This window comes from Lissotriton vulgaris, chromosome 9 (genome assembly GCF_964263255.1).
Source record: "Lissotriton vulgaris chromosome 9, aLisVul1.2, whole genome shotgun sequence".
Lineage (NCBI taxonomy): Eukaryota > Metazoa > Chordata > Amphibia > Caudata > Salamandridae > Lissotriton > Lissotriton vulgaris.
Window position 1 is genome coordinate 692,981,378 of NC_141697.1, and position 14,744 is coordinate 692,996,121.

Sequence of the window (14,744 nt, forward strand, 5' to 3'; positions counted from 1 at the left end):
AGACAGACACCACAAGTTAATTGTACCAAAAGTAACTGAATAATTCTAGAAAAGGAAATATGCAGTTTACAAATTTCAACTTTGCATTTATTTATGCAATAATTTACTTGCGTATTTTTTTCAACATATTGAGTCACATTTATTCAACAGCATTATGTAATTGTGAATTCATTACATTTCAAGTGCTCTCAGTGAGGAAGGGAAGTGTGAGAGTTGTGAGGGACTGGGTCAAGGTGGTGTGACTGTTTAAGAACATCGCGTCATAATCAAAAAACGCCTTTACAATCAAAGTAGTATGAGAGTTCCCAAGTTACATCACACAAAGGTTAAAACAATTCTTTTCTTTCCTATGGTGTGTTAGGTTGGCGTAGTCTACGTTTCGACCCCCATGTACGCTAAAGGGTTATTCATGCCTCATGTTGGGGTCTTCGTCAGGCAGTGAAAATAGAGAGCCTATAAGATAATGAGAAGGCTGTGATTAGATCATTGTGTGGTGAGCTGTCTTTAAACCAGAGAAAAGATCAGGGATTACATACATCAATGGACAGTAGACATCTGTGCCATCCTTGAATGGGCCTGTGCGCGCTCCTGGAAGTTCTGGAATACATAATGTAGAGAAAAAGTCTCAGGGGACTGGACTTGGCTCGGGCACAAAGGTTTATCAATTAAAAACTGGGGAAGACTTACATGGACAGAATTCCTCATTGGAAACTTGACATCACCGTGTCAAGTGTGGTTTCAAAAAATCATTCCTTGGGTTCAATGCGCAGCGTGCGCCGTTCTGGGGAATTAACAAGATTGGGCAAATTAGTTATGAAAGAGTATTACATACTGGTTGATGGCTACAAATGTGAGGTCAAAAATAATTAATAAATGTAAACGGGTGTACCGATATTAAAATTGGAAATTCACGGGACTGAGAAATGGGTTCCACTCTCGTTGGTTGTGATAACAGTTAGAATATGGGGATCGAGTATGAGATCAAGTTATCCATATTAGTGTGGCGTTATCGGGGCCTGTCTAGAATGCAGGAGTAGCATGGTTGTTCTTACCTCTTTGGCGTGCTAACGCCGCCGTCAGTGCTCGCAGCTACCTCGATGCATCTGCGGATGCTCGCGGTGCCGCCGCTGGATACTGATGGTAAAAGGAGGCTCGCCTGTTCTAAGCCAATCACGGCCGGCTGTTGCAGAACGCCCTGTCACCGCGCAGTGCGTGAGCAAGGGAACGTCTACAAAGATGCCCAATGGGGTTATAAGGCAGCGAGGGATTGGGTTGAAAGAGTAGTTACTTATGAAAAGAGATGTCGGTCGATTCAAAGCAAGAATAAAGCAATGTTAGTATCGAGATTGCACTATAGCTTGGCAAGGATAGCGAAATACGCAAAAAATGCTAACTATGACCAAATGGCGGGTCTAAACTCAGAATAAGCATTATATCCCTCAGACTTATCCAATAGACCTGAGTACTCATAACACAAGGTTTCTAAATTGCCTTAGTTCCTTTATTGCCTTAGTCCCAATAGATGTTCTATACCTGCAATTACAACGCACATTGTTATTATTATTTTCCACCAAGTGTCATGCTACCCATTGGGAGTTAACCACATTTTATGTTCCACATTTTGTGGTTTAATACACTATACTAGCTGTCTGATACTAATATTACTATTGTATTATAGTAGTATACTAATATTACTATTGTATTATAATATATACCTTGCAATGTAATCCAGGTGTTTTAACCGTGATTCCTACTAAGTATGTATATTTCTCACAAACTATGCACTGTCGGATACTAATATTACTATTGTATTACAATGTATACTTTGCAATGTAATCCAGGTGTTTTAACCGTGATTCCTACTAAGTATGCATATTTCTCTGAATCTATGCATTGTATCATTTAGCGTTAAATATGTGAATCTCTGCCACACATGGAAAGACTGCTCCATGTGCCATTACCCTAGCGCATTTCGCCATCCTTGCCAAGCTATAGTGCAATCTCGATACTAACATTGCTTTATTCTTGCTTTGAATCGACCAACATCTCTTTTCATAAGTAACTATTCTTTCAACCCAATCCCTCTCTGCCTTATAACCCCATTGGGCACCTTTGTAAACGTTCCCTTGCTCACGCACTGTGCGGTGACAGGGCGTTCTGCAACAGCCGGCCGTGATTGGCTTAGAACAGGCGAGCCTCCTTTTACCATCAGTATCCAGCGGCGGCACCGCGAGCATCCGCAGATGCATCGAGGTAGCTGCGAGCACTGACGGCGGCGTTTGCACGCCGAAGAGGTAAGAACAACTGTGCTACTCCTGCATGCTAGGCAGGCCCCGATAACGCCACACTAATATGGATAACTTGATCTCATTATTGATATACTCGATCCCCATATTCTAACTGTTATCACAACCAACGAGAGTGGAACCCATTTCTCAGTCCTGTGGATTTCCAATTTAAATATCGGTACACCCGTTTACATTCATTAATTATTTTTGACCTCACATTATTTGTAGTCATCAACCAGTATGTAATACTCTTTCATAACTAAGTTGCCCAATCTTGTTAATTCCCCAGAACGGGGCACGCTGCGCATTGAACCCAAGGAATGATTTTTTTAAACCACACTTGACACAGTGATGTCCAGTTTCCAATGAGGAATTCTGTCCAAGTAAGTCTTCCCAGTTTTTAACTGATAAACCTTGGCGCCCGAGCCAAGTCCAGTCCCCTGAGACTTTTTCTCTACATTATGTTTTCCAGAACTTCCAGGAGCGCGCACAGGCCCATTCAAGGATGGTACAGATGTCTACTGTCCATGGATGTATGTAATCCCTGATCTTTTCTCTGGTTTAAAGACAGCTCACCACACAATGATCTAATCACAGCCTTCGCATTATCTTATAGGCTCTCTATTTTCACTGTCCTGTCGAAGACCCCAACATGAGGCATGAATAACCCTTTAGCGTACATGGGGGGCGAAACGTAGACTACGCCAACCTAACACAACATAGGATTCAAAGAAAAGAATTGTTTTAACCTATGTGTGATGTAACTTGGGGACTCTCATACTACTTTGATTGTAAAGGCGTTTTTTGACTATGACGCGATGTTCTTAAACAGTCACACCACCTTTACCCAGTCCCTCACAACTCTCACACTTCCCTTCCCTTCCTCACTGAGAGCACTTGAAATGTAATGAATTCACAATTACATAATGCTGTTGAATATATGTGACTCAATATGTTGAAAAAAATACGCAAGTAAATCATTGCATAAATAAATGCAAAGTTGAAATTTGTAAACTGCATATTTCCTTTTCTAGAATTATTCAGTTACTTTTGGTACAATTAACTTGTGGTGTCTGTCTGTATGACGTAATACAGAACTTACTTTATGAACTAATTGATTTGTAACTCGGACCTCCTTTTCTATATACTATGGAGAGTGAAGCAGTAACAAAGTATAGATGTGTGAACATTTAAATATTATATTGCCACAATGGTAAAAAATTAGAATTAAAACTCGAGGCAGAATTGCCTAATATTCCATATAAAAAGAGAATGGACTTTGCATACATTGACCTGTGTTTCATAGAAGATATTTTGTGTTTGTTTCTGTACATAATTGATGTATTAAAGATTGTTTATGTTTTATGCAACACTTGTAAATTTTATCTCATAACAAAATAAAGCGCTTTGAGACCTTTGAGTTAGCTAGAGCTATATAATGTTAAAAGTAACTTTACCTAGAAAAAGGCACTCAATAGGAAAAAGTAAGCCTCACAGAAAAAAACGAATTTGTATGTTTTACACAACTAGGACATAACTAAATATAAAATAGATGCCCAACATTTTGTTCTTCTATCAGCTGTGCAAAATGTTCCAGCACTATCCTTAGATACATCATATTAAATATTAAAAGGCATTCACATTATATGAGGAATTGGTTGCTGCTAAAATAAAAGTGTCCTCCTTTTACCACACTGCAAACAATAGATTTTGACTGGCTTGGAATGCCTGTTTTTTAATAGAATGAACTGAGCCTCATTCCCAGCACCTGAAAGAGAGCTTTCAACAGCTGCTCAAGCTGTCTATCCGAAGGAAGCTGTCTGTCAGAGCAGAGGGAGGTAATTATTGGTTTATCAACGTTTTGGGGTTTCTCTAAAGACATTAGAATACAGCACATTGCTGTCATATTGGAAACAGATAGCATCATAAGGGGTCCTGAGCAATTAATTGTCAGACGGGATTCATCAGTCCTAGCACACAATACCTTCTCTCCTGAAGAAAATGTAGACGCTAACACTTGCCGGTCATAAAACACAGTTAAATAAATAAGACAGGCTTTACCCAGGCACAAGCTACAAATACACACTGTGGCAACTAGGTTTTAAGTTAGTACAAAATGGCATAAAAGCATGTGCATTAAAGACTACAAGTAATTTTGAAAGTTAGAAATACAGCATCATTATCTATACTACTATAATAAAGGAGAAAGTTTCAGGCTTTGAGGAGGGTAAACTCCGGAACCACTGCGCCAATCTACACACCCGATACACCGTAGAAATCGTCAGGGTGTGTAGATGGTTATAGGCTATATAAAGTTTAAAAATAAACCTTATTAAAAAAATTAATATTAAAAAAAAGTAGTCCCCCCCCAAAGTAGCGCCGGCCGCGACGTGCGTGCTCACGTCGAGGAGCGGCGTCAGAGGAGCTCTGGCCATGGCGCGGGGGAGGAGCGGTCATGTGAAGAGCAGCACGGAGAGGCGGACATGGCACGGGGGAGGAGCGGTGGCAGACAAGCGGTGAGAAGCAGAGCGGCGAGGAGCTGTGAACTCAGGAGCGGCGGAAAAGGTAAGCACGCGGGTGTCGGGCCAGGCGGGGAACGGCCAAAAGGCAATGTCGGGGAGGCGGGGGTCGAGGAAGGCGGGGGACGGGGATTGACTCAGGCCACGCAAGGGTCAGGCCAGGCGGCAGGCGGGGGACGGGGCGGGAGGGGGCACGGGCTGCAGGCGAGGAATGGACAAAAGGCAATGTCGGGGCAGGCGGGGGTCGGGGAAGGCGGGGGACGGGAATTGACTCAGGCCACGCGAGGGTCGGGCCAGGCGGCAGGCGGGGGACGGGGCGGGCGGGGGCATGGGCTGCTGGGCAATGTCGGGGCAGGCGGTGGTAGGGGGAAGCCTGAAAGCTCCCGGACAATGTCGGGACGGGCTGCTAGTTTTGGATAAAAGAGAAAGGATAAAAGTAAGGACTTTCTTTCCTGTTGCTTTCGAAAGAAGAGCATCTGTGGATCTGAAGGTAAATAATTACTACTTTCTAAAGGGAGAAACAAACTTTCTATGTTTCAGTAAAGCTTCTGTGCTTAGTTTCAAAAGAAGTTTTGTAAGTGTTATAAATAAATGCATTTAAAGACAAAAGGAAAGGAATGAGGCTTGTTTTCACATGTAGAAAAAACAAAAGAGTTGGTAATCATTATTCAAAAAATGACTACATGTAAAAAATATTAAAAGTTATTGCACTATATGGAGTTTGTATTGTGTTTTCTTCATTGACTGAAACTCAATAAAACAAAGTTAACAAAAAAAAAAGTTATTGTACTAAAATAATTTTTGCATTATTATGATCTTCATAATGTCTAATAACACTATTGTGAAAATTCAATAATATTTAGCAATGTAGAAAATTACCCTGTGCAAAGTGTGCATTAAGATTCCAATGTTTAAATGGTTAAATATATTGTGCATAAAAATTAGAAATGTGAGTATTAGTTTCTCTAACAATGACAATATTACTGTTTCTTAGTGACAAACTTAAAATATGAATTCTAGTATGGCCTAATGGCTGCAGTCTCGAATACAATTAAAAGTTATATAAAAAGATTAGCTCTAGAGACATGTGAATTACATCGCACGCTTGGGGGGCGTGGCCATGGAGGCGAACAAGATGGCCGCCTCTGCTTGAAGCTCCCCTGGTCAGGCATTCAAAACATCTATTTTATGTGATGTAGGGCTATCCTGTTAACAGCGGACACCTCCTAGCTGTCTCTGCCTACCGATGTAGTGGCCTGGGGGCTCCGAAGATCCTGGGTGGCGAAGCGCTGGACTGGCGTGGGCGGGCTCGGCGCTGACGGCAGGAGCGGCCTTGCGGCCTTTTCCCTGTGAAGACTCAGCAGCCCGTCGGAGCGGTGAGTGCAGCCTCGGTGTGGGACCGGCGCCGCTTGGCTCTCCTTCCCCACAGCACTTTTGGGCTCTGAAACCCGCCCCCGCCCAACCCGCTGCGGCCCGCGACTCGATCCTGGCCCTTGCGTGGCGGGCTAGCGCGGAGGCCCCCAGCGGCGGTGGTGGCGCCGGGCACTCAATCCCCCCTCCACACCCCCCCGGGCCCCCTCCCGTGATTGTCTGCCGGTCCGGCGAGGAATTCTGCCTGTTTGCGGCGCCTCGTGGGGGTGACTCGTTGTGGATGCTTTTGCTCCTTTGGGAGGTGGTGTTTCCGGAGGCTCCCGCCCACCCTGGACGCCTGCGGCCTCTTTCATCGGCCGGCAGCCCCCGGAGCTCTGCCTACCAGGACTTGTTGATCCCTGTCAAACCCGCTACACTCTGGAGATTGAGATAGGGCATAACTGCCCTGGGCTGCCTCTGAATGTTGACCCGCCTGGAGGGATCCGCGGAGGCTTCATTGTGCCATCATCCAGCGCCTTCCCCCACTTTGGACCGGGGCGCTGCTGGCGGGCCGGTTTGTTTACGGGGGCAGTTCCTTCCAGGCCCAGACCTGCCGGTTTTCAGCGGCAACCAACAGCACACCTGTCTGGGCCGTATCCCGTAGCCTTGCACTTTGCTGAGTCGGGCCCCCGACGCTGAGTCTGCCGCCCTTTGCCCCCAGGTTCTATCTTGAGTGGGCCTTTGTCCACCCTACAACGTATTGCCCTCCCCTTCAGGTGAAATGGGGAATAAAGATCCCGGCCAAAGCAAGCTGAACTTTGACAAGCCTCCCGGTCCCGTTTCGGAAGGCCCCCCCCCCCCGACTACATCTGGCGGGGCCGCAGCCTTGAACAACATGGAGAGCCCTACCTCTCTTTCAACTGCCATGCTGAATGAAATGAGGGCTGGTTTTAAATCGCTTGATGGCCGCTTTGATGACCTCGACAAGAAACTGGCAGAGATGGGGTATAAGGTGCAGGCGCATGATCGGAGGCTGGATGTGCTGGAGGCAAGAGTGTCGGATGTCGAAGACGGCGCGATGGCCACACTCAAGCGGCTGGATAGAGTGGAGAAGATCCTCAAGGATTTGGCCATCAAGAATGAAGACTTGGAGGCCCGCAGCCGGCGTAACAACATTTGCATCATTGGAGTTGAGGAATCGACTGCCACTGGGCGTATGGACGTTTTTATGGCGAACTTGCTCACCAAACTGTTCGGCAGGGAAACGTTTACGCAAGGCTTTGTGGTTGAGCAGCTCACAGGTCACTGGGGCCTCGGCTCCGGCCTGGTCTTCCTCCACGTCTGATCATTGCCAGACTCATGAACTTTCGCGACAGGGATGCTGTTCTCTGTTCGGCAAGAGACATGGGTGACGTCCAGTGGCAGGGGAGCTATCTGGCCTTTTTCTCGGACTTTACCATCATGGACCAAGAGGCAAGGCGTAAGTTCAATGGAGTAAAAGCTACCTTGAAGAACCTCGGCCTCAAGTACGGCATGCTTTATCCTGCAAGATTGAGGGTCGAGGTGAATGGCAGGACTTGCATCTTTGATACCCCCTCAGAGGCGCAAATCTTTTCCCAGGACTATAGGAAAAACAACTCAGGGTCTGCTGCCGCACCGAGAGCGACCTCCTCTTCTTAGGAGGGTTGGCAGGCCAGTATTGGTCTTTTTTCTGAGCCTGCAACTGGTTTATTGATTATTGCATTTCTTATGGTGTCTTGCTGTACTTTATGCTTTTTCTTATATTTCCTACTTGCTTGATAACATGTTATTGATTAGTGCCTGACCGGCGTGGCGTCGCGGCGCCCCATGGTGAATACCAACAACGTTCGGATTGGTATGTTATTTTTGTGTAGTGTTTTCTCTTCTTCTAGTATCTTGGCAATGTGTACAATGCACTTGATTCAGGGAACTGGGGTTGGCCCCTTGGCGATTTGCAGGAGGTTGTGTGGTGGGTGGGGGGAGGGATGTTCGCTCACTTTCGTTGTTCCCAATAGAATCACTGCTTGGTTTAGTTCTTTGTGGCATTGGATCTATGTGCATCACAACTTAATTTTGTTCTGACCGCTTCAGATGCCCAATGGTTAAGATAGGCCACCAGCCCGGCCCTTCCGGGCTCTCCCTGACGTCTTGGAACGTTAGGGGTCTTAACAACAACAAGAAAAAACGACAGGTCCACAACTACATTGCTGGACACAACATTGATATTGTGTATATGCAGGAGACACACCTCTCTGACTCAGATTCCTCATACATTGCCAAGAGCTGGGGCTCACACACGTATTTCTCTAACTATAGCCGATATTCGAGAGGGGTTGCTATATTGATCCATAGAGGCGTTCCCTTTGCATGGCACAAAACTTGGACAGACGCTGAAGGCCGTATTTTAGTGGTTACGGGTGCCCTGATGGGACATACGATTTATTTTGTTGGGGTTTACGGTCCGAATACAGATTCTCCTGCTTTCTTCCATGAGCTACACATGCTCCTCCTCACTCTGGATCCAGGATTGCTGATTCTGGGGGGCGATTTTAATTTACAGCTCAATCCAGCTAGGGACAGTACTTCCACCTACCCTGCTCTCAAGCCCCGCTCCCGTCAGGCCCTTCGCAACATATGCCTTCATTTCTCCCTGTTAGACGTTGAAAACAAACTACATCCACAACTCCTGGACTATTCGGGGTTTCACAACACTTGGACCAGAATAAATTATTGGTTGATCTCCCCGGGGGTGGCGGGTTGGCTTAGCGGACTACTTACTCTCCCTCGCACTCTATCAGACCATTCACCGGTTGTACTTACACTCAATGTTCCCAGGCCTGGGGGGTACGAAAGGCAGTGGCGTTTTCCAGGCAGGGCCCTTTTAGATCCGGTTTTTACTGAGGAAATCCGACAATCCAGAGGACTATTTTGAAATCAACACAGGCTCGGTTGACACCTGGGCGGTCCTGTGGGAGGGATTCAAGTCATACATCAGAGGAGTCAGCATCGCCAAACACGCGAGAGTGCTTCGAGACTTGCGCGTCACATTGAATTGGATTGAAACTGATCTGTCTGCCCTGGACAGTGAACTATTGGTGAATGCATCAGAGGCAGGCGAAGCTCGTCGTCTCGCACTAATGCTTGACTTTGGGGAAACTGCGGACCGTGAACTACTATTCCTCACCAAACAGATTACTGCACGTCGCTATGGTGAAGGCGAACGTCCGGGCAGAGTTTTGGCTCAGACTCTTCGCCCCCACTGAGAGACTCCTCTTATATCACTGAACTCGCATGCCCAAATGAAACTCTGCTTTATTCTACCCAGGATATCTGAGACTCCTTCCTTTCATATTACAAGACATTGTATACATCCAGATTTACTGGTGATCTAAGGGGTCAGGGAACTTACCTGGCTGAGATCGCTATGGTCTATTTAGAAAAATATATGCAGGACTTTCTGGCAGTTCCCATCTCCAAGGACAGTACAGTCGAGGCCATTGATGCATTACAAGGCTCCTCGGCTTCCGGCCTGGATGGCTTTTGGCCGACCTTTATAAAAACTTATAAGGATATTTTGGTCCCGCGTCTCATAGAGGTGTATGCTGAAGCACTGGAGGTGGGCCGTCTTCCTCGAACATTCAGGGAAGCGGTCATATTTTTCTTCCCAAACCTGATAAAGACCCTAAAATGTGCGGCTCCCTATAGACCGCTGTCTCTATTGAACACTGATTACAAAATTCTAGCCAAGGTAATAGCGATCCGGCTGTCCTTATTAATGGAATTCATAATCTCACCGGCACAATCGGGGTTCGTGCCTCATCGGTCCACCTCTTTGAATTTGAGGACATTGTTCAATGTCCTACCCCTGTTTGACCCCGTCACGCCAGCTGCTGCCGTTCTTCTAGATGCAGAGAAGGCGTTTGACTCTCTTGAGTGGCCCTTCTTTTTATCCATATTGAGATGTATTGGTATGCCAGAATGCTTCGTCTCTACTGTGGCGCTATTATACACAGAACCAACTGCGAGACTGTGTCAGAACGGCACTATCTCTGCCCCTTTCACCTTGTCCCGGGGCACTCGGCAGGGTTGCCCCCTATCCCCACTGCTTTTTATTTTGGCTATGGACCCGTTGGTTCGTCATTTCCGAGAAAAGCACCTCCATCGTGGCCTCCAATTCTGCACTGGGCCCCTTTTAATTTCGCTATACGTGGATGACGCAGTATTATATGTTAGGATGCCCCTTCTCAATCTTGATCCCCTTATTTTAGAGACTACACTTTTTTTGTGAATTTTCTGGATTAAACATCAAATGGCATAAGTCAGTCATCTTTCCACTTACCTCCAGCACGATTCCCTGGCAATGTTCATTCCCACTTGAGTGGTGCCAGGATGCGGTCAAGTATCTTGGGGTTCACATCCACCTTGACACCACCACTATGACCCGATTAAACTATGGAAGGGCAATTGACTCTCTTGAATCTCAAATTGTGAAGTGGCTACGTCTCCCATTATCTATGGTCGGGAGAGTCGCTATTATGAAAATAGGGGTCCTTCCACGGTTTCTGTACCTTTTTAATAACATCCCCATCCTGCTTACCAAAACCTTTTTTGTACAGTTACGTTCCTTATTATTGCGCCTTGTCTGGGAGGATAAAGCCCCTCCGGTTGGCTGGCGGATTCTGACTTTGCCAATCGCCAGGGGGAATTCGGTGTCCCAAATTTTTATCTTTATTATTTAATAGAGCAATGTTGCTACGCTCATGGATGGTTTCACCCCGACGCTCGTATTCCGTATTTGAAACCAGAAGCCGACCTGGTGCTCCCCCGCCTCCTCTCTACACTCTTGCCTACTGGATTCCCACAAGACTCCCGTGACATTCAGACGGTATTGACTACTTGCTGGGCATGGGGTAGACTTTACAGACTGTTGGGCCTTGAACGCCTGTACTCACCATCGCTGCCTCTACCGAACCTCTCTTTGTTCCCAATAACTGGGAAGGTGATGATTCATCAGACCCTGACCAAATTTTTTACATTGGCACAGTAGGAGACCTGTTTCCTGAGGGCGATGCTTTTTCTGTTTCGGAGGACGAGCGATTCTCTGACCGCTCGTTTATGGACACATTTGTATTAACACGTATTTTATCTATGCTCCGGGACGCTTTCCCCTCTTTTCCGGTAGCGTCGGAGCCAACCCCCCCCCCCCCCCACTGATGCTGCTTATACAACAACCTACCAGTGCACATTTGGTTTCCAAACTATATAGACAATGTAACGGGATCATTCCCTCATCTGACTCCAGGGTGCGCGCCGCGTGGGAGGTAGATCTAGGTAAGCCTATTACTGACAATCAATGGGAACAGTGCTGTAGGGCTACAAAGGAGGTTTCCTTAAATAATAGACATAAACTCCTTCATTTTAAATTCCTCTCCAGGATGTACCACACACCTGCACGCTCACATAGGATTGACCCGAATAGGTCACACCATTGTCTGAAATGTGGGGCTCCTTATGCTGATTCGCCCATCTCTTGTGGACATGCCCAAAAATACATCTGATTTGGTCCCTGGTACACTCCACTTTAGGGGACATACTTTCCATCCAATCAATCCCCACCTCTGAAATAGCTCTACTGGGCTACGTGTCCAACTTTCCCCAGACGGTGCGGAGACTTTCGGTATTGGGCATCCTTTTGGCCAAAAGAGAGGTTGCTCTCCTGTGGGATAGAAAGAAATCCCCATCCTTGAAGGCTTGGCTTAGGAGTCTTGCATTTTGTACTACTAACTGCGAAGAATACTACGCTCTGATCCCGTGTTATTCCTGACCTTTGGACATTTGGGGCCCTTATACGGCATATATAGCTAGGGTTCGTGATGTTCAAAACTTGCAAAGTGCCAATGGTATTGACCCTACGGGGATTGGCTAGATCTTGATCTCCAATTGCACATGTCTGTAGTATTGTTATCTCCTTTTCCCCTTTATCCTTTCCTTTTTTTTCTGAACATATGCCTATGATGTCGCTATGTTATATGACATGTGTTTGTTCCTGTGAGTTGCACCGAATTGTAGTATTGCACATCAATGCTGTAGTGACAAGCAGGACCTTTGTTATTGGTACATCTGCGATTCATGACACCCCTGCGTCAACAAGTTAATAGTTGTAAATGAGCTGTCATGTTTGATTTTTTTATGTCGCCAATGATGCACTTTAAAATGCCATGATTTTATTATTCCTGTTTGCAAAACTGGAAAAATAAAGATTTTTAAAAAAATGACATTGCACGCTTAATGCACAATAGTTCTGGGCACATTATGGCGTTCTGAAAACTAAAATGTTGAGCCAATTCTTTAGGTGCTAGAACGCACAGTGCACAAGAATAAAAAATAAATAAAGAGCAAAAGTTACATCCTGCCTTTAAAATATCAGCACACCGGCACTTGGCAGGGATGCCCTTTAGTCAAGCTTCTCGAAGAGTTTCTTTGAATTGTAATGGCCACATTGGGATAACTTACCTCAGACACGGGACAACAGGTTTAAGGGTCATAGGCCAAGTTTTGTATTTAGCAGACTAGCACTGATGAAAGCAAAATGCCCACACAGGAGGGTTTATTTCTGGCAGGCTTGCTCTGGCACTTCGACCTTGGAAGACATTACGAAGGAAGGGGCCAGAGGGTAGAGTGAGGGGAAGCTCTGCTTATTATTTTTGGCAAAAGACCAGGCAGGTTCTATGAAGCTATAAGAGAGAAGGAGGGGCAGCAGCAACTGTGGGCCATGTGCAGCTCTTCACACAGAGAGCAGCCATGCATACAGAAATATTGGTTTCAATTTAAGGTTGATGTGCCAGGGCTAGATAAGGATGCAATAAAATTAAGTTTGCATTCATGCGCCATCATGTTAAACAGCACAATAGCTAAAGGAATTGGGAGTTGGTCATTGGATTAATGTTTTCTAGTGAGCTCAATGTGCTTGTACAGCAAAATTTACAAAGTGGTACAGTCCAACAGTATTGGACATGGCCTCCTTGGTATGGATTCCTCTACCTAATTACCTCCTAGAAGTCTGTTCCTACCCAGGAGTCAAAGGGGGTAAGTACTGTTGACAGTATGTCACCTGCGTAGGTTACCTACTGTCGAAGGGGGTAGCTCCTGAGCTAATTAAGGAAAAGCAAAATTAAGTAGCAGACTTTGTTTTTTTAGTTTTTGTGCTTGGTATATGTATTAGTGTGTGTTTTTTCTTGGTTTATGTGTCTATTATGTGTATTATTGTAAGCTATTCTGCGTGGAAAGAACGCAGGGCAGCTTGTTGTGTGCTCTCTCTCTCTCTCTCGCCTGTCTGAGCTGTCTAGGAATGGCCATGAGACAATTGGTTGGGCTTGCTTTAGTCATTCATTTCACAGGATGCTGTGAATATGTTCTTGAATAAATCGAGAAAGCGCCTCACCAGTGAACGTCTAATTGGCTATTAAGTAATACCGTTTGAACAAATTGTTAGAATTGACAAAATAAGTTACAAAAATTAGGCCATGTTACTGCCCATCCTGTCTGTAAACTGATATCTGCTGCCCTACAACCATTGTGAGAGGGGCCAGGATATCAGATCCAACCAGAGGACTAAGCGCAAGTATAATTTGGAGCCAAGATGAAGGGACTCAGCCCAGGTGTTGTTGGCCACTATAACAGCGGTGAAGGTGGAAGGCCGGAAGAAACGTGTACCCCTACCACTGTTGGATAATTCTTGGGTGAAAGACGGGGTCACAAATCAGGAAAGAGAGCTGATTCTTCACTTTGTTCCTGTTTTCATGATGCCTAGCTAAGAGACGCACAGACCGACAACAAGAGCAAGGAGGTTTTGCCTGAGCGGAACCCCCTCTGAAACAAGGGTTGCTTCAGATACTCCAGTTTCTGTGCATCAGGCCTCTCAGACCCGGTCCCCAAGTGAAAGCAAGTCTGTACCTTTGTTTGTTGATAAGGAGGTGCCTGGGCACACTAGGTACAATCTGCGGCACAGGCGAAAGAGCAATGCGCCAGCAGAGCAACACAGGAATTAGGGAAGGACTTGAGTTCAGGGTACAGATACTGTGCCTCTGGTGCCTGTTAGATTAGAGTTAAGAATACTGGTGCACTGCCTGAGACACTGGACAGGATCCTTGAGGGTATTTGCCCTGGAGGGTGATTGCTCTATCCTGAAAGAAAGACTTTTTCCTTAGCTTGGGCCGTGATTGTTTTTCTGGGTTGCAAGTTGTGCAGCTCCACCGTAGGAGAAGTGAACACTTGATGAACGATAAGAGCCTGCCTGTGAGGCTCAGACGGACACGGAGAAGACTCCCCTCTGGCTGGTTGTACAGTGGCTTCAATTCTGCAAGTACTTTCTTGTTAGCAATGCACCCCTTTGGTCGTCCCATTTTTGAGGAGGAGCAGCCCTTTGCGGCTCCTCGTCCTAATTCCCATGGCCACCTTTGGTCCTCATGGTCCCCCAAAACACACTTTGATAAGTACTACTATGCCCTCACCCTGAACAGATCATTTGTACTCTAGCCCTCATAAAGAAGAATACCGAAAGGTCTAT

The 14,744-nt window shown here is 45.9% G+C and overlaps 1 protein-coding gene across 1 annotated transcript in view; it reads right to left on the bottom strand.

Annotated features, from left to right (window-relative positions):
- Positions 1-14,744, bottom strand: part of MEIOSIN (meiosis initiator) — a 2,303,138-nt gene that overhangs the window by 1,655,444 nt on the left and 632,950 nt on the right. The window lies entirely within an intron of this gene.